The sequence below is a fragment of the Rhinatrema bivittatum genome, chromosome 8 (assembly GCF_901001135.1).
Source record: "Rhinatrema bivittatum chromosome 8, aRhiBiv1.1, whole genome shotgun sequence".
NCBI classification, from domain to species: Eukaryota; Metazoa; Chordata; class Amphibia; order Gymnophiona; family Rhinatrematidae; genus Rhinatrema; species Rhinatrema bivittatum.
The window spans coordinates 100,333,477-100,355,830 of NC_042622.1; the positions used below are offsets into that span (position 1 = coordinate 100,333,477).

A 22,354-nucleotide genomic window follows, 5' to 3' on the forward strand; every position below is an offset into this window, starting at 1 on the left:
TCCTCTAGTGCAAACAAAACCTTCATATTACTGAAATTGTTGTCTGAGATTTTTTTTCCCCCAAAACTGCTGCAGCAAGGGTAGAATAAATGTATTTTTAACATTTCCTATGGTGTGGCAGCCACAGGAACATTGTGAGCCTTGGCATAGCTGGAACCAGTGTGGTCTGATTACAGAAATGATGAAAAGGCTGAGAAGCACTGAGCTGCATGCACGCATCTTAACGTGTTCCGCAGAGAGAGAGAGAAAGTGGAGGCTTCAGGGTATGAGCAGCTTAAATTCTCGTCTTATGTCTCTGCCTCATTTATGTCTGAAGCCATGTGAAGGGGAGTGGGAGGTGTTCGCTGTGTTATTCTCATACCCAGTTGTAAAATGATTAAAATTAGGAATCTGGGCATGAGAATTATATTTCTTTTGGCAAGAGCGAAGATGAAAATTACCACAGTCCCTCCAATGGATTTGGCTCTGATTGAACCATAGTGCACATGGAAGTGGAAATAATCATTCTATGCAAATATAATAGCTACTTCTCTTTCACTGCTAACTTCCCAGTTTATGATTTAATGAAACAAGCCTGCATTGATACTACTAACATATGGATTACTGAAGTAGTGATTAGAGGCATCACTGACCTAAATCATGTCCATTTTGCTACTTAACTTTCTTCTGGGAATGCTGTTTTCGGCACAAGAGCAGTTACAAGCCTGGAATGGTTCAAAGCCTCATGCATATTCCAGATCTTAGCCAGTTCATTAGTTCGTCCAGTATGACAGGAAAATCTGTGCTTAACTATCATGCCTTACCCTTTACTAATCCACAGCTTCTTTTGCTCTTGCACCTCTTGGGTTGCTGTGGAATCTAGGACTTGCGCATGGAACAAAGCAAACGGCAGCCTCCTTGTTCAATTAGTCTACTAATCAGTGGCATTCTGTGTATTCCTATGTGTGATGCTGTCCCCATGGAATAGGACTAAAAGGTAGCCCAACCTGCAGAAGCCACAGCAAAATTAAAAAAAAAAAAAAATTTAAAAAATTTAAAGACTATTCAAAACCTGAGCTAAGCATTTCCACAAAGGAGATCCAGTTTGTTACATTCTAACTGATTTATTTATCAGCTGATCAAGTTTCTGCGGTTTGGACAAATGAGTTGGGAGACCACACACTTTGAGGAGTGACAAAAGCCCTCAACCTCCCCATGCAATAAGACAGCAAGTTGGTCAGTACTTCCACCTCTTTTTGTACCTTATGGCCCAGCTATATAGTATGCTATGTATGCAAGCATGCTGTGCTATATTAAGTATAGTGGATGTGTAGAAGCATATAGTATGAGGTCCCTGAGGTCGCTTGCTAAAATAACTAAACCCCTGCTCCAATTCAGAGGTGGCATTGCTCCTCTATGTGCAATTTTGTTATGTGCGAGTGAGGGGGGGTAGGAGGACCTCTGGAGAAATAGTGACTTGCCTCATGGTTCGAAAGGAATGAGGATTGCCTGTGGGGCTTCTGAGAGTGAATAGCTGCAGAAGCTGCTCCCCAGAGAGTCGCTTACGAATTGAGACAGTGAAGGGCTGTTAAACGCTTGTCTCATGAGAGAGCTTGATAAATGTCACTCGGGTTGCTTCACTTACACCATCTGTGGTATCTTACCTGCAAGCAGGCAGAGCGAGAGCCCATCACCGGTTAATGGAATCTTTGGGATGTTTTTCATTTGAATCCAGAAATCTGGATCATTCAGCAGTGGTGTACGGATATCCGGGTAACTCCCTGTTGAGCTAATATCTCGGATTGGAGAAGAGTGACACGTGCGCAGTGCAAAAGAAAACTCCTCTACCCTTTCCCTGCGACTGCATAGCCCTGTTCTTCTTTACACTTGACAAAGGGTTGGCAGACAAAAACATAAATACCAAATGTTTTGGGTTTTTTTTTAATTTCACTTTTCTTTGTATTTGCATTACTTGGGACTCATAGTAGTATAGTGTAAGGGTGATATCATTCCTTGTGGACTGAGGAGCATGGTCGCTCTGCTTGCTAGTGTTGAAGAGAATCTGCCTTTTTTGACACAGAGATAATCTCTTGAAGGATATGATGTGGCATCTGGACTTGTGTGCTGGGTATGTGCAGGGAGAATGAATGTTTGGACACCTCCCAAACCATATAATAGATTTGTGTTCTTGCTATTAATTTTTGCTTATATGTATTATTTTGCTTACATATGTATTATTTTTTTTGTAACACGTTCCTGAAAGATGTGTCCAACCAAGCAAAATTAATTTGAGAAACATGAGTCCTCTTGCTATTTGTAAGGGAGCACTGGGGAAAAAAAAGCAGTACCACCATATTCCTTTAGGGGGCACCAAAGTGATGGATATTAGTAATGGAATTTCATTAAAAAAAAAACAAAACAAAAAAAACAAAACCCAAACCGAAGAATAAGACAAATTACGGCTTAAAGCTGACCTGATTAAAATCTGTTCTACTTTTATGTGAAAGATGCAGTTTTGTGCATTTTCCCCTCTAAGCTACATTCAAATATAAATGTGGAAGAATGTTAAGAATTTATTGGATATAAATTAGTTTATATGGAATAGGAGAGATGGTTAAAATTGTAAAACCTTTTTCTATTTTAAAGGAGCCTAGTCCCCTTCTATTTCTTTTCTTGAAGATACTGAAAATAGATTTTTAAATGCCAGGGCTGTCATAGTTCCAAAAAGGAAATGCTTAAATTATTTACAAAATATTTTGGTGAGGGAGAGCTTGATGGTGGTTGTAGTTAAACTTTACAGCTGGCTGCTTTTTTTTTTTTTTAAACCAGTTCTGTTTTTACTCATTACATGCATGGACTTGCAGTCCTGGCTTTTCTTAGAGAAATCAGAACTACAAGTTCTTGCATGTGATGGAATAAAACCAGGAGTAGATCAAATTAGCTGTAAAACCTGTGGCATTCAGCTTCTTGTCCTTTTGTCACTAAGCCACTAGAATGGATTCCCTTCAGGTGACTAAAAGTCCTTCAGTATTGAAGGTGTCACATGTGATAGAGGTCAAATGAGTTAAGATGGGAATGCTGTTGGGTGGCACTTCTGCAGTCGTCTCTCTGAGGAGGGTGCACATGTGGCATTCAGCTTCACTTCCCAATCTACTGGGTAGGATGAGAGATGGAGCAGGGTGAGGAAGTTGGAGTACATTATTGAAGGAAGCGGAGAATAGAGAAGGTAGTCGAGGATCAAGGGGATAGGAAAAGTAGGATAGAGGAGGAGACAGGAAGAATTAGGATTGAGAAGGAGAGTCTAGAAAAGAGGTGGGCAAACATTTTGTAACAGTGCCGCATTACTGGTGCTTATTGGGACTGTGGGCCAGGTCCCCCTTAGAACTCCATGAGTGTGTGTGGGGCAGGGGAGGGTGCTGGCGGCAATGGCAGGCAGTCACCAGTGGCAAATACACCACGCAGTGAGGATCAAAGCAGCAATCACCGCAGTAATTCAAACCAGTTAAATAAAACATCTAGATAGTTCAATGCACCTATAAAATATTTCAAAACAGACACATCAAATAATACCCAATAATTAAAACTAGTAAGTATTTTAAAAATATTTCCCACTCTCCAGCCCTGGAAATTTTTGATTTCCACATTTCCTGAGATTGTTGTGGATTAGCTACACAGACAGAGGAAGGAGGAGTTGTTGCAAATACAGGTCCCCTCTTTCCCTCACCCACACACATATATGCACATGCTCTCACCCACCCACACACACACAAACAATGCTCTCTCTCTCGCCCATACACACAATGCTTTCACCCATTCATACACTTATACAAATGCTCTTTTACTTACCCATACACACATAAAATGCGCTCGCTCGCCCATACACACAATGCTCTCGCTCGCCCATACACACAATGCTCTCGCCCGCCCATACACACAATGCTCTCACCCATTCATACACATATTCAAATGCTCTTTTACCTACCCATACACACAAAAAATGCTTTCTCTCATCCATTCGTACAATACAATGCTCCCTCACCCACCTATACACACACATGTTCTCTCTCACCCACCCATAAACACATGCTCTCACCCATTCATACACATATACAAATGCTCTTTTACCTACCCATACACACATACAGTGCTCTCTCTCACCCATACACATGTTTACAATGCTCTCTCACCCAACCATAAACACACATGCTTTCTCTACAACTCACATACACATGCTCTCACCCATCCATATATCAGATGTATGATTTTTTATCCGCTGGTGAGAGATTATATTTTTGCACCCGATCTCTGGAGTCTAGAGTGACAAACCTGGAGGAGCTGAGGCAGACAGGTTTATAGATGAGACCTTCAGGGCCATAATAGCCAAGTCCCAACTCCAGTCTGGCAGTCCTAGTGCTGCCTTAGATCAAGAAGGTTTCCTGGTCAGAGAGCATCATCCTGGTGTTGCAGGAAGTGATCCTGTAGCAAGGACCTGCTGCCCAGGTGATACATTGTCCTCTCACACCGAGTACGAATCTCCCAGGGCTACTGCTCAGGAGGAAAGGATTAGATCAGCCATCATAGTTGGTGATTCAATTATTAAAAATGTAGATAGCTGGGTGGCTGGTGGACGTGAGGACTGCCTATTGTGAAGGTGGTGGATCTCAAATGTCACCTAGATAGAATTTTAGATAGTGCTGGGGAGGGGCTGGCTGTCGTGGTACATGTGAGCACCAACGACATAAGAAAATGTGGAAGGGAGATTCTGGAAGCCAAATTTAGGCTTTTAGGTAGAAAGATGAAATCTAGAATCTCCAGGGTAGCATTCTCTGAAATGCTCCCTGTTCCATGTTCAGGTCCCCAGAGGCAGGCAGAGCTCTGGACTCTCAATTCATGAATGAGACAATGATGCAGGGAAGAGGGATTCAATTTTGTAAGGAACTGGATAACCTTTTGGACATTGTTTAAGCAATACCGTCTTAGAAATGCAGTCTAGATGTATTCCATGCATTAAAAAAGGTGGAAAGAAGGCAAATCGATTACAGACATGGTTAAAAGGTGAGAAAAGAGGCTATTTTAGCTAAAAACATCCTTAAAAATTGGAACAAGGATCCATCTGAAGAAAACAGGAAAAAGAATAAGCATTGTCAAGTTAAATGTAAAACATTAAGACAGGCTAAGGGGGTCATTTTCTATTGATATCGCACGCGAAAAGTCCCTTTTCGCGTGCGATAGCTTCATAGGGGCAGCATCTGAACCGGAAGAGGAGGAATCGGGGCGGCAGCAGGGCGGATGCGGCAGAAACATCGCTGCTGGCGAAAAGGTAGGAACCCTTATTGCTGCCAGTAGCGTGCCCAATAGCACCACCTTTTTCGATGGCGCTATTGGGTGCGAAAGCCAGCAGTGATAATACCGCGGTGGTGCGATCGCTGCCGGCATTCGCAGGTCCGCCTCCCGCTTCGCCCCCCTGCCCCCCATTAGCGCCGGGATTCAGGAAGCCGCGGTAGTTTAGAAAATCCGGCCCTAAGAAAGAATTTGGAATGAAGTTGGCTGTTGAGGCAAAAACTCATAATAAAAGCTTTTTAAAATATATCCGAAGCAGAAAACCTGCAAGGTATTCAGTTGAACCGTTAGATGATTGAAGAGTTAAAGGGGCTCTTAGGAAGGTAAGGCCAATGCAGAAAGACTAAATAAATTTTGCTTCCGTGTTTACTAATGAGGATGTTGGGGAGATGCCAGTTCTGGAGACAGTTTTCAAGGGTAATGATTCGGATGAACTGAACCAAATCACTGAACTTGGAAGATGTAGTAGGCCAGAATGACAAACTAAAGAGTGGCAAATCACCTGGACCAGATGGTATACACCCTCAGAGTTTTGAAAGATCTAAAAAATGAGATTTCAGATCTATTAGTAAGAATTTGTAACCTAGTAAGAATTTGTAACCTATCATTAAAATCGTCCATTGTACCTGAAGACTGGAAGGAGGCCAATGTAACCTCGATATTTAAAAAGGGCTCCGGGGTGATCTGGGAAACTATAGACCAGTGAACCTGACTTTAATGCGAGGAAAAATTGTGGAAACTATTCTAAAGAACAAAATCACAGAACATATAGAAAGGTATGGTTTACTATAACACAGCCAGCATGGATTTACCCAAGGAAGCGGATGACGTCACTATGGGGGGATGCCCCGGTGGTTCGCGCCCTTGGTAGCACAAATCTGCTACATGCTTTTGAAGGGGTTAATAAACATGTGGATCAAGGTGAACCAATTGATGTAGTGTATTTGGATTTTTAGAAGGCGTTTGATAAAGACCCTCATAATAGACTTCTAAGAAAACTAAGAAGTCATGGGATAGGAGGCGATGTCCTTTAGTGGATTGCACACTGGTAAAAAGACAGGAAACGGAGTAGGATTAAATGGTCTGTTTTCTCAATGGAACAAGATAAACAGTGGAACTCCTCAGGGATCTGTTCTTGGACAGGTGTTTTTCAATAAATTTATAAATGACCTGGAAAGGGATACAACTGAGGTGATCAAATTTGCAGATGACACAAAATTATTCAGAGTAGTTAAATCACATACATATTGTAATAAATTGTAGGAAAACCGTGTGAGACTGGAAGTTTGGGCATCCACATGGCAGATGAAATTTAATGTGGACAAATGCAAGGTGACGTATAAAGGGAAAAATAACCCTTGCTGTAGTTACACAATGTTAGGTTCCATATTAGGGGTTACCACCCAGGAAAAAGATCTAGGTGTCATGCTATCAGTGGCATTAGTAGCATGGAATCTTTTTAATGTTTGGGTATTTGCCAGGTACTTGTAACTGTTCAATGCTGCTCCCCCAAGGGGAGGAGCTAGCAATTTGTGATACTCTGTAGATGGAGTTAATGATCTGTTGGGGTTGGCTCCCTCAGAGTGGCAGTCAGTGTGATACCGCTCTAGTAGTGTAGGGAAATAGCACTTGATGGCAATTGGTGAATTCCTGGGCCGATGGCAGATGACAGCACCCCCAGGCGGAGACCCTGAGAGGGACCACCGGCTAGGCTGGAGTATTGAGATAAACACAGATATTTCCTTATTAAACTGGAAGTTGAACCACCAGAGGTGGCAGTAGTGAGCTGATGTGCCCGGCAGGGCTGAAGTCCCTCAGATACTGGAATTATGATCGCTGGGTTGCTGAGCTGTAGAGAGAGACTATAGGTAGTGAGTAGACAGGGTATGCTGGATACATAACCAGTAGTAGATGATACTCACAATTATAGATATCTGTAATGGCCTCTTATGCAACAGAGTCAGTATATTCAGGAACAGGAGCTGTAGGCGAGTACTGGTTCCTGTAGGTAGTCTGAAATAAGAACTCACAATAGCTGTGCATGAGATGGCTTCTGGAATAGAAGAGAGTCTTGGAGGGATTTAGGAACATAGGCCCTCGTGGAGTGAGTACCGGTTCCTATCTGCAATCTGCAATAGTAACTCACGATCTCCGTACTTGTGATAACGTCTTAGACAGAAGGGAGTCTTCAGAGATTAGGAACATGGGCCCTTGTGGAGCGAGTACTGGTTCCTGTCTGTAATAGAACTCAGTGTTCACGTCTGCGATCGCTTTCAGGCAGTAAGGAGTCTTCTGAGCATTCAGGGACGTAGGCCTTTGAGGAGCGAGTACCGGATCCCGTCTTAGCAACCTGAAATCAAGAAGAGAGAGAGCGGAGTCCCCGAGGAGCGGGTACCCCTTGATAAAAACAAAAGGCAGAGCAGCTTGGGCGAATCGTATCCAAGAGAGAATGATTCCAGTCCTTGCTAACTCGATTCATAGTTGCAAGCAAAGACCTTTTAAGTTGGAAGCGGATGACGTCACTATGGGGGGATGCCCCGGTGGTTCGCGCCCTTGGTAGTACAAAGTCTGGAGCGCGCGCACCCTTACGTCATCAGGAACATGGCGGATCCGCAGCTTCAGGCCAGCCCAGGGATTCCAGAGAGACACGGCAGGAGAACGTCGCGGCAGCAGCTGTCCCTCAGACCCAGAGGGAGTCGCCACACAAGTAGAGAGGGTGGAGCGAGGGCAAAGAGTAGGCACGAACGCAACAGTAACCAGGATTGGCCTTGAAAGGAAACAGGATGCTAGGCTTGATGGACCCTCCATCTGGCCCAGTATGTCAACTTCTTATGTTCTTACACTTATTTATTTATTTACCAGGTTTTCTAGACCGTTTAGTAAAAGCTTTCACAACGGTTTACATAATTAAGAAAATAAATACATCTTTGAGTATATAAAAATTTATTTTTTAAATATACAGATATGAAATAAAAAATTTTACAATAGAAAGAATAATTAAAATCAAAATAAAATAGATAAGAACAGCATAAGAAAATCAGATTAATAAAATGCATCAGTCAGCCGTGCTATAAGCTCTCTTAAATAACCAGGTTTTCAAATTTCTTTTAAAAACTTTAAAATCTGATTGCATTCTTAGTTCAAGTGGCATTTCATTCCAATGTTTTGGGCCTGCTAGTGAGATTGCTCTATCTCGCACTAACGTTAGTTTAGCCTTGTTAACAGAAGGTACCAACTGAAGACCTTTATTTGCTGATCTGAGGTTTCTTTCTGGAGTATGTAATCATATCGTAGCTTTCATCCAGTCATTTTGATCGCCAAAAATTACTTTATGTAGAGTACATAATGTTTTAAAAAGAATGCGTGAATTAATTGGTAGCCAGTGTAGAGCCATTAGGGTTGGTGTTATATGCTCATTTTTCCCATTAATATTCTTGCAGCTACGTTTTGTAACAGTTGTAATGGCCTGGTTGTTGATGCTGGTAGGCCCAAAAATAGGGTGTTGCAGTAGTCTGTGCTTGCAAAGATTGACTGCATTATTGTTCTAAAATCATTTTGTTTTAACAGTGGTTTTAATAGCCTTAATGTCATTTGCTTAAAATACTCTTCCTTAACTTTCTTTGATACATGTTTTTTGAAACTTAATTCAGGTTCAATTATTATTCCAAGATCATCTTGTCGGAAGGCGTGATTTTGGAATTGTCATTTAATACTAATGGTGGTAGTGTCTCTGAGTGCTTTCTATCTAGTAGGATAATTTCTGTTTATATTTAACACGAGTTTCATCTGTATTAAGAGTTGACTAATTATAGAAAGGTACTTATACACATGCTCTCTCTTACACACTGATATACATATGTTCTCTCTCACCCACCCTTGCACACATGCTCTCACCCATCCATATACATATACACATGCACTCTCTCACCCACCCATACACATATTTATTTTATTTTTATTTATTTAAGGTTTTTATATACCGGCATTCATGATAAAACAGTTTACAATAAAACAGTGGTGCATAAAAAGAAAAAACAAACATGAATTGTAGTGCGGAAGAAAGCAGTTACAAAAAACAGGGATGCTTAAACTGGGAGCGGAAGGAAAAAGAAAAGGTTGAAAGCATTTGAAATATTTACAACGAACAGTTAATTGAGCTGGTTGTGTTATAGAACTTGAAATTGAGGGACATTAGCTGGGACATAGAACACATGTTCTCACCCATTCATACACTCACACACAATGCTGTCTCTCATCCATATACACACACACAGTGCTCTTTCTCACCATACTCACAGGTACACGTTCTCTTTTCTCCTCCTCCAGCAGCAAGTGATGTTCCTATTCTAAGGCCCCACAGGCTGCACAGTCAAATCTGGCAGGACGTAATGCATCTCTTCCTGCTCTGCCGGACGTGTAGGCAATTCCACTAGGGATGCAGTGCTGCCCTTCTTCCTACCATAATGCTTCTCCTTTTCCTGCCTCACCAGCTGTGCAGCCAATTCTGCTGGGGATGCGATATTCCTCCCCTTCCTGCCCGCTGGCCACACAGTTAGTTTTGCTGGGTACCTGACGCTTCTCTTCTTCCTGCTATGATGCTCCTCCTCCTTCCTGCCTGCTGGCTGCGATGCTCTGCTGATGCTGAGAGGGATATCACTGCCAGCCACCAATACCCAGTTCAATGTCATCAGCAAAGGCCCGCAATATCAGGCCATTGTTGATAACATGCTGATTACAATGGGGAAATTTCATAGTAAGCTGGGCTGGAAAATCTGTTATTAGGCCAGGTTTGGCCCATGGGCCATAGTTTGCCTAGCCGAGGCTAGCACCTTCTTGTTCTGTATTCACTCCACTCACCACTGGTTCATTCCCATGACCCACTCTACTGGAGACAGAGAGGAGGTACAGTATCTAGGCAGGGTGTACTTGAAAAGGTTGTGGGTGGTCTGGAGCTGCTGCCTTCTTCCTAAGGCAGCTGCCATTCTCATGAGTTGAGCTAGGGCTGCAGCCATCAGGTCTTCCTAGATGGAAGCAGGAACCAGGAAGAACCCAGAGACCAGAACTGGAGCAGGGACCGGAATTGTAGCTGAAGAGTAGGACTGGAGTAGGAACCAGGAAATGGAGGGAAAAATGGCCAGGGACCAAATTCTGTGTGGATTGTTGAACCAGCAAGATGTCAGGCTAGAGCCCCTTATATACAGTCCTCTATTTGGGACCCACTTAACATTGGTCCAATAGGGAACCTCCGGAGGTAGGTCTCCCTAACTTTGCTTTGCTTAATATTTTCGGCAGGGTTCTTGGGGATTCAGAATCCTTGTTACTCCATTATAGTTACCCTTGGTCTTGAACACCAGGGGCAGCAAGTTCAATCCCCGCTACCCCTGCTGCTCATATCTTCACACTGTCTGTTCTCCCAATCACATAGACTTGCTCCTCACCCAGGCATGCCCATCTCTTGATCACATGCTTATGCTCTCTTTGGTCCTTCACACTTGCTCCCAATGGTCACACACTCAAGCTTCATGGTTCAGGGTTTGCTGTGCATAAATGCCAAACCTGTTTTTTTTCTAGTATTAAGTGTTAAAATGAATGGTTTTCCTGTTTAGTCAACATATAACAATATATAAATGTTACCAGTTATTAACATAAACTAATTTACTGATAGATAAATTGAATTCCATTCTATCTTGACAACTAGAAATGCATGAGATTTGGAAAATATAATAGATGGTCTGGTGGAATCCAGTCTTCTTAGGCCTCCAAGATTTATCTAGACACTGTGCCTCAGAATTCAAGTTATTTTTACTACATTTTATTATCGTTTTGGCCAGGCTGAACTATGACTCTCCAAACGTCTGCTACTAGACTGCTTTCTTAAAAGATGGAGAGCTGAATCAAAGGGATAGGCAAAGTCTGACTTTGGGGTAGTAAGACTCTCAATTCCTGGAAAGACTGACTAGAATGATAGGAACAGGGGCAGTTGAATGCCTTTTGGTTGGAGAGCCCAAGCCAACCAAGTGTCCCCCCTCTCCTGCCCTGTTTTTATCCCCAAGGCCCCACAGCCCCCTACCCCTCTCACCACCCCTTCTGTTGTCCTCATGCTCACCCCATTACTCTCTTTTCCTTTCTCCTCCTACTATACTCCTTGTCCCCCTTCCCATGTTGATCAGTGGCAGGAGGAGGATCGAGGTGATGTCTCAGGCCACCTCCTCCTCTGCCACCTAGCCCGACTGCTGCATTGAACCATGTAGCTGAACAGAGTCCTGTGCGGTTCAAAGCAGCATTCTGTCCCTGAGCTGCAGAGGTGGAGGATGTGGCTGATGATTCGCTGATCTTCTCTTCCTGCCTCCGAACAGTGGCCTGCCTGACCCAGACTCGAATCTTCTGTGGCAAGGGTCAGGTTTTGGTAGGACATGACTCCTATGGCCCACCCCATTCTGATGCCTGTGGGTAAGAAGGACTCTTTAGCCTTGTTGTAGAAACTGAAATTACCATATCATTTTACTTGTGTGCTAAGAGGAATACAGTCACATAGTTTGTCTCTGGGATTTCTCCCTGCACAAACTGAAAGCTGTGATTTCTGTGCCTGTTTACCCTCGTCTGAAGATCAAGGCAGTAGGAACTGGGGGCCTCCAGGCTATTCTTTTATTAAGATTCCCTGGTTTGTAAAATGAAGCTCCACTGGATGACTGCTTGGACCTGCACACCCAACATAAAACTCTGACAGCACATTTTACATTCTCACACATATAGCATTTGTGGAGGAAACTGTAAGATTAGGATCATAGCTGGATACAAAACGGTTATAAGATTCAGTCTGGTCCCTGGGCAGGGATTGCATTACCAAAGAGCTTTCTTTCACTTTCTGTGGGCCACCATTTCTCCATTCTTTCATCCCCTTCTCCATCCCACTGTATTGTAACCTGTAAGTTGCATGGACCTGAGGAAAGGGGCACGCTTCTTGAGAGCTGGTCACCGGGACAGTTGCTGGATGAAATGGCACCCTGGACAAGGGTTGCTTTTGGTGATCACCTTCCCTGTAGAGCTTGAGCTCACAGAGGTTGACTAGAAAGGGTGCTATGGTGCCCTTCCCCACCCTGGTTCAGCATCCAGAGCAGTCACCCTTTTTGCCCATTTCTTTCCATGGCTCTGCTAGTCATAAATATGACATTTGTTCAATGAAAAGGCATGCGTTATTATTTTACTTTTTAATTCTCTATATCCAAATTAACTAAAATGGCACCCACATTACTTTTGTAACTCATAGTAGAATACTTGAATTTGGGAGTTGGGAACAGAAAATATCTCTTGAAAAAAAAAAAAAAAGATTTGGAATGGCTGCTGACTGTTGCGTCCGTCGGTGCTAGATGGCTTCGCCCCGTTTGCCTCACCTTATTCACGGCTCCTCCCGCTTACCTAGGAAAGATGGCTACCGCAGCGTCTACAAACCAACCTCTCCGGCGTCCCCGGAATGGCTATGGTGCAGCCTCCCGCCATTGCTCCTTCCAGGTACCTACTAGGGTGCACGTTTGCGTGCAACCCATGTCTTTATACCAACCTTGGCACGAACCTCGAGTGCGTTCCCTCATGCTGACATCATGCCATCCAGGTATATTACCTTCACTAGTTTGCTAGCTCTTTGAGTTAGCAAGGACTCGAATTCGTTCTAGTCTATGCTACTCTGCCGCTTCCGTGCTGCCGCTGGAAGCTTTCTCTACCTTTCGGGGTAATTGCTAACCTGGGTACCCGCTCTTCGGGGGCCCTCTGCTTTATTTCAGGTGCCTTACAGGGAACAGGTACTCGCTCCTCGAGGACCTGCTCTCCCTGCCTTGGTGCCTATACCCTTCTTCAACATACCTGATGGAATCAAATACCAACAGCAAACACCTAGTGAGTACTCTAACTCTCAGTCTATGTCATCCACAATATCTCCTAGCTGGGAAACCTGCTGCGGAACCTCCTTTCATTATTAAGGAGAGAAGGGCTCCCTCTGCCGAGGTCCCTGAGATTGCAACTACCAGACTGCCTCACTACTGCCACCTCTGGTGACTCTCTTCAAGCTGTTTAATAAAGAACTACCGTGTTTTGTGCATTACGAGTCTAGCCCAGTGCTGTGGTTCCTCATGGGGCTCCTCCCCGTGGGCATGGTCATCTCTCATAGCACCCAAGGATCCACCAAAACACACTTAACCATAACAGATTGCTAACTCCATGGATCCGGCTCAGCTCACTGCGTTGCAGGCCATTCCAGGCCTGGCCCAGTGGATCTCCGAACAACAGATTGTGCTGGAGGGATTGACCGCTGCATTCAACCTACTGCACACACAGATGAACTCGCCTTCCACCACAGGTAAAGAAGCTAAACCGTTTGAGGTGACGATCAAGACTACTGTGCCTCTATCAGCACCTACCCGCTTCTCGGGAGAAGTTTGGAGATGCAGAGGCTTTATTAACCAGTGCTGCATGCACTTTTCATTGTAACCTGGCCACTTTCCCACAGCATATGCAAAGACCACCTATATCCTGTCATATCTAGATGGACAAGCATTGTCTTGGGCCTCTTCACTGTGGGAGCGCGAGTATCCGATTCTTCCTGACCTTGAAGGATTTCTCGAACTGATTAAGTCAGTTTTCGATGATCCTGCCCAGCATACCATTGCAGGATCTTTCTTGGTTCACCTGCAGCAAGGTAATAAACCACTAGCTGACTTCGCTATCGAATTCAAGACACTGGCATCTGAATTATCCTGGGATCCGAGATGCCTGAAGACCCTCTTCTTTGAAGGACTGAACTCTCGTCTGAAAGACGAGCTTGCCGCTCGTGAGATGCCTGAGACCTTGGCTGAACTAGTGAAATTGGCAACAAGGATTGATCGCCGACTTCGCTACAAGGTTCAAGAGACCAAGACTCCCAGAAAACCCTTTCAGGGTGAAGTTCAAGTTAAGTCCACGTCCAGGCCTGTTCTTTCGGTCCCAGCAGCCGGTGAAGAAGAACCTATGCAATTAGGCCGCAGCCATCTGACATCAAAAGAGAGAAGAACTCGGAAGAAATTGGTGCTGTGTATGTACTGTGGACAAGCTGGCCATGCTGTCCAAAATTGCTCTATATGTCCGGGAAACTGGCAGACCTACGTCCTGCGGGAGGACTCTTCTTAGGTCTCACCACTCCTTCTCCTCTGCTCTCTCTTCCTGTATCCTTGATCTGTGGACCCTTAGAGTATAAGACTTTTGCCCTAGTGGACTCCGGGGCAGGAGGCAATTTCATTCTACAACGATTAGTGGAGCACCTACGGATCCCCACTTCCACTATGAAGTCTCCACTACTTCTTTCGTTCATTCATGGAGAGCCCTTACCGGGTGAAGTAAACCTACTCACCGAACAAGTATGTCTACGGACCGGTGCCCTCCATTCTGAGACCATCTCCTTCTTTGTTTTAGAGAAGGCCATGCACCCTATAGTACTGGGATTACCATGGCTGCAGCAGCATATGCCTCAGTTCAATTGGGCTACACTGGAACTGTCAAGATGGGGTCCAGACTGCCATGATAAATGCCTGATGGAGGTAGCTCCTTTACCCTGTATGCCTACCACTCCAGTAATGTCGGGGTTGCTGCCTCAATATGCATCTTTCCAAGATGTCTTTTCAAAAGAAGCTGCAGATGTACTACCACCTCACAGACCTTATGACTGTGCTATTAATCTGAAGCCTAATGCGGAGCCACCCAAGGGTAGGGTGTTCCCCCTGTCCGTGGCAGAGAATAAAGCCATGTCCGAATATATTCAGGAAAACCTCCAAAAAGGCTTCATAAGACCATCCAAGTCCCCTACTAGCGCAGGCTTTTCTTTGTGGGGGAAAAAAGGACGGAACATTACGTCCATGTATAGATTACAGGGGCCTCAACGAAATAAAGGATCGTTACCCCCTGCCTCTGATTTCAGAGCTATTAGAAAGACTACAGGCGCTAAAATCTTCTCCAAGCTGGATCTGAAAGGAGCCTACAACTTACTTCGCATTCGAGCTGGTGATGAGTGGAAGACTGCTTTCAATACTCGGGATGGTCACTTTGAATATCTAGTGATGCCCTTCGGCCTGTGCAACGCCCCAGCTGTCTTTCAAAATTTAATGAACGACATTTTCCGGGATCTCATCTATAAGTGTGTCTTTATTTACTTGGATGACATCTTGATATTCTCTCAAGACATGACCACTCTTCTGGAGGATACTGCAGAGGCTCTGAGAGAACCACCTCTACTCCAAGCTATTCAAATTTGAATTTCACAAGGAATCAGTGCCTTTCTTAGGCTACATCGTTTCCAATCAAGGCTTTCAAATGGATCCACAGAAGCTGGAGAGCATTAAGAAGTGGGTGCAACCCACCGGGTTAAAAGCTTTCAGACGCTTCTTAGGTTTCACCAACTATTACAGGACCTTCATCAAGAACTACTCTTCACTTACAGTGCCACTTACAGCTATTAAGAAGAAAGGTGCCAATGTTGCTAATTGGTCTCCAGAGGCTATTGCTGCATTCCAGATACTAAAAGATGCCTTTTCAAGCAATCCGTGTCTTCGACACCCAGACCCCCACCAAGCCTTTCATCGTGGAGGTCGATGCCTCAGACGTTGGTGTAGGGGCCGTATTAAGCCAGGCTGGTGATTCAAAGGTTCCACAACCCTGCTCATTCTTCTCCCGTCACTTCTCTCCTGCAGAGAAAAATTACAGAATAGGAGATAAAGAGCTTCTGGCTATAAAGATGGCATTCGAAGAATGGTGCCCTTGGCTCGAAGGAGCGCAACATCAAGTAACGGTCTTCACAGACCATAAGAATCTGGAGTAGCTCTGCCACGCACAGTGCCTGAATCATAGACAAGCGAGATGGTCTCTGTTTTTCAACAGATTCAACTTTGTGCTCAAGTACTGCCCTGGCGATAAGAATATCAGAGCTGTCACTCACTCTATCTCGCTCATTCCTCTCCAAGGACATTCCAGAAGAACCGCAACACATCATTGACCCAGAGAGGGATATTTTGGCAGCTACTCATTCAGTACCTGCAGGAAAAGCCATCGTACCCATGAACCTCAGAAAAAAGTTATTGGCTTGGTCCCACGACTCTAAACTTTCAGGACACCCTGGTCAACGTAGAACCCTGTCTAAGCTTCAAACCTTTTATTGGTGGCCCACCATGAAGGAAGACACATTCTCCTATGTCGCTTCCTGCACAAACTGCGCTAAACAGAAGACACCGCTGGGTCGTTCATAGGGTTTACTCCAACCCTTGCCAGTGCCAGAAGGACCATGGACGCATATTGCCACAGACTTCGTGGTAGACTTACCATCTTCAGGAGGAAACAACACTATTTGGGTAACCGTAGATCGGTTCTCAAAGATGGCTCATTTTGTGGCTCTGCCGGGCTTACCCACCGCCGTGGAGCTCGCCAAGCTATTCATTACGCACATCTTCCGTATGAGGAGCCCAATTCACAGCTAACTTCTGGAAGGCACTATGTAAGAAATTCGATATTTCTCTCGACTTCACCTCAGCATACTGTCCACAATCCAACGGGCAAACAGAGAGGATGAACAGGACACTCAAGTAGTTCATTCGTGCCTACGTGAACACTCGACAGAATGATTGGAGTGAACTGTTGCCCTGGGCAGAATTTGCCATTAATTCTCATCCAGCAACATCCACTGGATCAACACCATTCGAAGGGGTCTATGGACGACTACCACCGCCACCACTGCCACTTCCGTTATCAGTGTCGTCCCCGACAGCTCAGTCTACTGCCAAAGATATCCAACAACTTTGGACTCAGACAAAAGAGATGCTTATTAAAGTAGGACTTTGAGCAAAGAAAGGATATGATGCTCATCGCTGCAAGGCTCCAGACTTCAAGCCTGGTGATAAAGTCTGGCTTTCCACGAAGCACTTAAGACTTAAACTTCCTTCAGCTCGCTTCACTCCTCGCTTCGTTGAACCATTTCCCATTCTCCGACGACTGGGCAATCTCATCTACAGTCTGAAGCTACCATCTACATTAGAAATCCACAATGCATTCCACGTCTCACTATTGAAGCCATTGATCCTTAGTGAGTTCTCCAACAAGATACCTGAAGCTACACCTATAGATGCAGAAGAAGACATCGAATACAAAGTAGACGCAGTTCTTGATGTGAGAAAACAAGGCAGAGTATGGTAAACCTCCTGTCATGGGAAGGGTATGGCCCTGAAGAAAACTCTTGGACACCAATGATTAATATCCTGGATAAAGAGATGCTACAGGACTTCCTCAAAAACCAAGACCTGATAGGAAACAGCGTGGACACCCTTTGAAGGAGGGTACTGTTGCATCCGTCAGTGCTAGATGGCTTTGCCCCATTTGCCTCACCTTATTCACAGCTCCTCCCGCTTATCTAGGAAAGATGGCTACCGCAGCGTCTACAAACCAACCTCTCCGGTGTCCCCGGAACGGCTATGGTGCAGCCTCCCGCCATTGCTCCTCCCAGGTACCTACTAGGGTGAGCGCAACCCACGTCTTTATACCACCTTTGGCGCGAACCTCGAAGGCGTTCCCTCATGCTGACGTCACGCCATCCGGGTATATTACCTTCGCTAGTTTGCTAGCTCTTTGAGTTAGAAAGGACTCAAATTCATTCTTGTCTACGCTACTCTGCTGCTTCCGTGCTGCCGCTGAAAGCACTCTCTCTACCCTTCGGGGTAACTGCTAACCTGGGTACCCGCTCCTTGGGGGCCCTCTGCTTTATTTCAGGTGCCTTACAGGGAACAGGTTCTCGCTCCTCGAGAGCCTGCTCTCCCTGCCTCGGTGCCTGTACCTTCTTCAACCAACAGCAAACACCTAGTGAGTACTCTAACTCTCAGTCTCTCATCCACAGTATCTCCTAGCTGGGAAACCTGCTGCGGAACCTCCTTTCATCATTAAGGAGAGAAGGGCTCCCTCTGCCGAGGTCCCTGAGACTGCAACGACCAGGCTGCCTCACTACTACCACCTCTGGGTGGCTCTCTTCAAGCTGTTTAATAAAGAACTACTGTGTTTTGTGCATTACGAGTCTAGCCCAGTGCTGTGGTTCCTCACTGGGCTCCTCCCCGTGGGCGTGGTCATCTCCCACAGCACCCAAGGCTCCACCAAAACACACTTAACCATAACACTGACACTGAAGGACAGCATTGAGGAGGATACTTTTGTAAGAAATTGAAAGGTTTGATGATGACATCAGGTAACGATGCCCAGTAAAATTCTCCAGGGACTTCCCTTCTTTGAAGGCCACACAAAAATCACTTCCTTCAGTTTTGATCTCAGAGTTAAAATTTGTCTTTTGGAGGCAATAATATCTCTAGCAAGGGATGGCTATTAAAGGATATGAAAGGGAACACTGGATAATTTAGGGGTGCTCTCGGGGGGAGGGCGTAACTGGGAAGAGTTGTTATCCAGCTTAAGTTATCCGGCTAGCTCTGATACTCAAAGTTAGCCAGCTAAGTCTAGCTGGGTGAAAGAGCTGCCCTAAAGTTAGGTGGCAAACTTTGAGATAGCCGGCTATATTCAATTATGCGGCTGCATTATGGAAGCCGGCTAACTTTGCTAACCAGGCAGTGACGGAGTATGGACCTTTTAGTGTCTAAAATGGATTTTTATGTTCAGAATCAAAGAGAGGACTGCCCGTAAGGGAAAAATTAGCCAGAGGAGTTGTCGGGTACGTATTAAACAGGCACTTAATCTATTTTTCTTCAAGAGAAATATTTTGGCTTGAAACAACTTATCTGCATCAGCTACCAATAAGAGGAATGCCCAAGGAAGGTCCTTTTCTAAAGAGCATCTTAAAGCTAGGGAGTGATTGGTGAAGAAATCCCTGCTGTGTGCAGATTTGTATTGATTGAATTCTGCACCGTGTACTCAGTTCACTTTTTATTTCTGTATGGATTGCACCACGTACTGATGTACCATTTGCCAAATACTTAATTTGCATTAAGTGGTCCTAGTAAAAGGATTTATTTTGGAACCACTCCAGACTAGTGTATTGTGTGACTTTTCCTGTTTTGAGACTTTGTCAGAGGGCCTTGCGAAGTCTTTTTCTTCTCTGTCCTCCATGCCTTTCAGAAAAGGACCCTGGGAACATAGGGTATAGATTGGTCCCTTATCTCCTGAGTGTGCCTTTGCTTCTGCCCAGAGAGTGGGCGGGGGCTATATAAGTATCTATGCTTATTTTTAGAGTCCTTCATGTATTTATCAGCACTATTTAAAAACGAGCTGCTAATATATTTCCACGTTAAGAGGAGATTAATATAGGGAGATGCCTAGCAACTAACTAATCAGGAGGGTGATACTGTGTTTTTCTAGATGGATATAAGAAATTTAGGGGGCACATATTCAAAAGCCATTTAGATGGATATCTGAAAAGTTATCCATCTAAATGGCTTAACCGCATTTTTTTTAATGTTTACCCAGATAAGTCGGGGATGTTCCTGAAGTGGGAGGTAGGCGTTCCAAGGAGGAGCTGAGTCAGCCAGTTAAGTTAATGTGCCATAAGGCAGGTCTAAAGTTAGCCGGTCACCGCATATCCACTAAATGTAACTTATCTAGGTATATTCAGCTGCGCGGCTGCCTTCCTAGAGCAATCCTGCACTGGAGGAAGGTGCTGAAGTGATATCACTCTGGTGTCATCTTCCAGGCTGATGGCATTTTTCAAGCACTGGAAAATGAGCAGGATCATTGGAGGAGCCAGCTCAGCCCTAGTGAACCCTGGTGCTGGCCCAGGCCTAGATCTTGGCACCAAGACCAGGCCTCGGTCTCTGCGCCAGGATCAGACAGGGCCTAGGCTTCAGTGCTGGGACCGGCCCTACCCTGTGCCAGACCAGGGCCTAGGTCTTGGTGCTGGACCTAGACTTTGCTAGGACTGGGCCTAGGTCTCAGCTCAGGAACCAAGGATCAGGATTGAGCTCCTGTGCCAGGACCAGGCCTGGATCAGGCATAGGCCTTTGCATCTGGACCAACCTCGGCACTAGGCCTAGGTAATTTTTTTTGGGCAGGAAAGTCCAGCCAGGGCCACCATGGGCCCATTTCTTGTTTTAAATATTTGTAAATATCCGAGAGTGCAGAAAAGATAAAGCATCCTTACAAAATGTTCAATCACTTTATTGAAGGAAGCTCCTGTATCTTGAGCAAATCACATATTATAAGTAAAAAATATCCCCTGACAAGGCTGTGTCGGGAGGGACAAAAGAGCAATAATTCATACACTTTTATAAAGACATTCTGCTGCTTATAGGAGATCCGTGCACCGCTTTTCTGTGTGGCTTGTTTTTCAATATACAAAATACAATCAAGGAGCAAATACAAAATTTCTTCTCTCACATACAAATAGAGAGAATGTACAGAGAGAGAAAGTACTTTTTGTCTACAAACTAAATACCAATTTTAATAGAATTATACAAATTTATTCAAAACATACAAAACATTTTTTTAATAACAAATGTGTTATCATTGCTGGTCACATCCCTAATAAACATTTTCACACCATATATCCTACACATTCATTCGAACCCCTACAAACAATCACTCATATGCACACTAATAAAATACAAAAGTGAACAATATCACACAAATATTATATTTATTTATTTATTTATTTGACAGGTTTTATATACCGTCATTTGGCTTCATTATATGTTTAAACAATTTTATTAGGTTTTTGTATAGAAAAAGAACATTGCAAGAGAGAGTGTAGTCAGATCTCTCTCCTGAGCAACAAACCCAACATGGCTTCATTATAAAGCCATCATAACGGTTTACAAACAAGGAAGGTTACAAACATGTTAATATGAATGTTAACAACGAGAGACATTCGTTTGTTAAGTTTTTAAATAGGGCTAGCAGTACAGATTGCACTAAGGAGTGCACCTTTGGCGTGTGACGCCTGGTGGTATGGCGCGGTTTAACGGTCCGGCGCTGTCTTCAATGATGTGGGGGGGGGGGGGCGGGACTCCCGATCGGGGATCTCTCGTCGCCATTCCCTTCCCAGTTCCTGATGAAATCTTTCTTTTTTTTCTCATGGCTGTGAGGTGTTGCAGGGTGCCTGGTGGTGGTGGGTGGCCTCCGTGTGGGCGGGCGCCCGGTGGTATGGCGCGGTTTAACGGTCCGGCGCTGTCTTCAATGACGTCGGGGCGGGACTCCCGATCGGGGATCTCTCATCGCCATTCCCTTCCCAGTTCCTGATGAAATCTTTCTTTTTTTTCTCATGGCGGTGTTGCAGGGTGCCTGGTGGTGGTGGGTGGCCTCCCTGTGCACGAGCGCCCGGTGGTATGGTATATCTGAGATAAATACAAAAATAGATCTTAGACATAATGAAAAGCAGAATGTTTAAATCAATTTGGTGATTAACAGCATTTTTCATTCATCTGAGATTTTCAACTTGATTTGTATGAAGATATCTCTAAGAACTACCCTTGTCAAATTATTTTTACTCTAGCTTCTTCTGGAGTGTTCGGTGCATTTTATACAAAGGTTTCCCTAAGAACTTCTCTCTTCAACCTGTTTAACTGTCATTCATTGTGTCTCTACTCATTTGAGCCAAAATGTTCTTATTTGTACTATTCCCGACAAAGAATTATTCGTTTCACCCTCTTTGGTAAGGGCTTCATCAGGGGAAACTATTAAACTATATATCCCATTTATTCCTTAATACAATCTCTTCCAAACGTTCGGGTCAAATAGGTACAAAACAAAACTAATGCCCCACTCCATCGGCATAGCGTATTTCAATACAATTTAAATATATTTAACCAGATCCATTCTCCGATCCGGCCATGTAACCAAAAACTTGAACCTGGAAGTGACAGTTACAAAAATACTCCTAAATTTTCAGATATTTTAATAGGATTGATTTTTTTTATAACTGAAAATAGCCTTATTTGGTGCTTTTTGGCATTCATTAAAAACAAATACACAGGGAGGACTATGGGCGTACTGCCAGCAGTCCACTTCCCCCATTGCAACGCTGTTCTTTCCGGAATGTCATCTG

General features: G+C 44.4%; 1 protein-coding gene and 1 long non-coding RNA gene across 9 annotated transcripts in view; one reads left to right on the forward strand and one right to left on the reverse strand.

Moving 5' to 3' along the window:
• DAB2IP (DAB2 interacting protein) overlaps positions 1-22,354 on the forward strand; it is a 1,007,890-nt gene that overhangs the window by 190,465 nt on the left and 795,071 nt on the right. The gene's annotated exons all lie outside the window — the stretch shown is intronic.
• LOC115098119 overlaps positions 21,561-22,354 on the reverse strand; it is a 73,278-nt gene continuing 72,484 nt past the window's right edge. The window contains exon 2 of the long non-coding RNA XR_003858426.1: positions 21,561-21,644. This is a non-coding gene — a long non-coding RNA (uncharacterized LOC115098119). The remainder of the gene's footprint in view (positions 21,645-22,354) is intronic.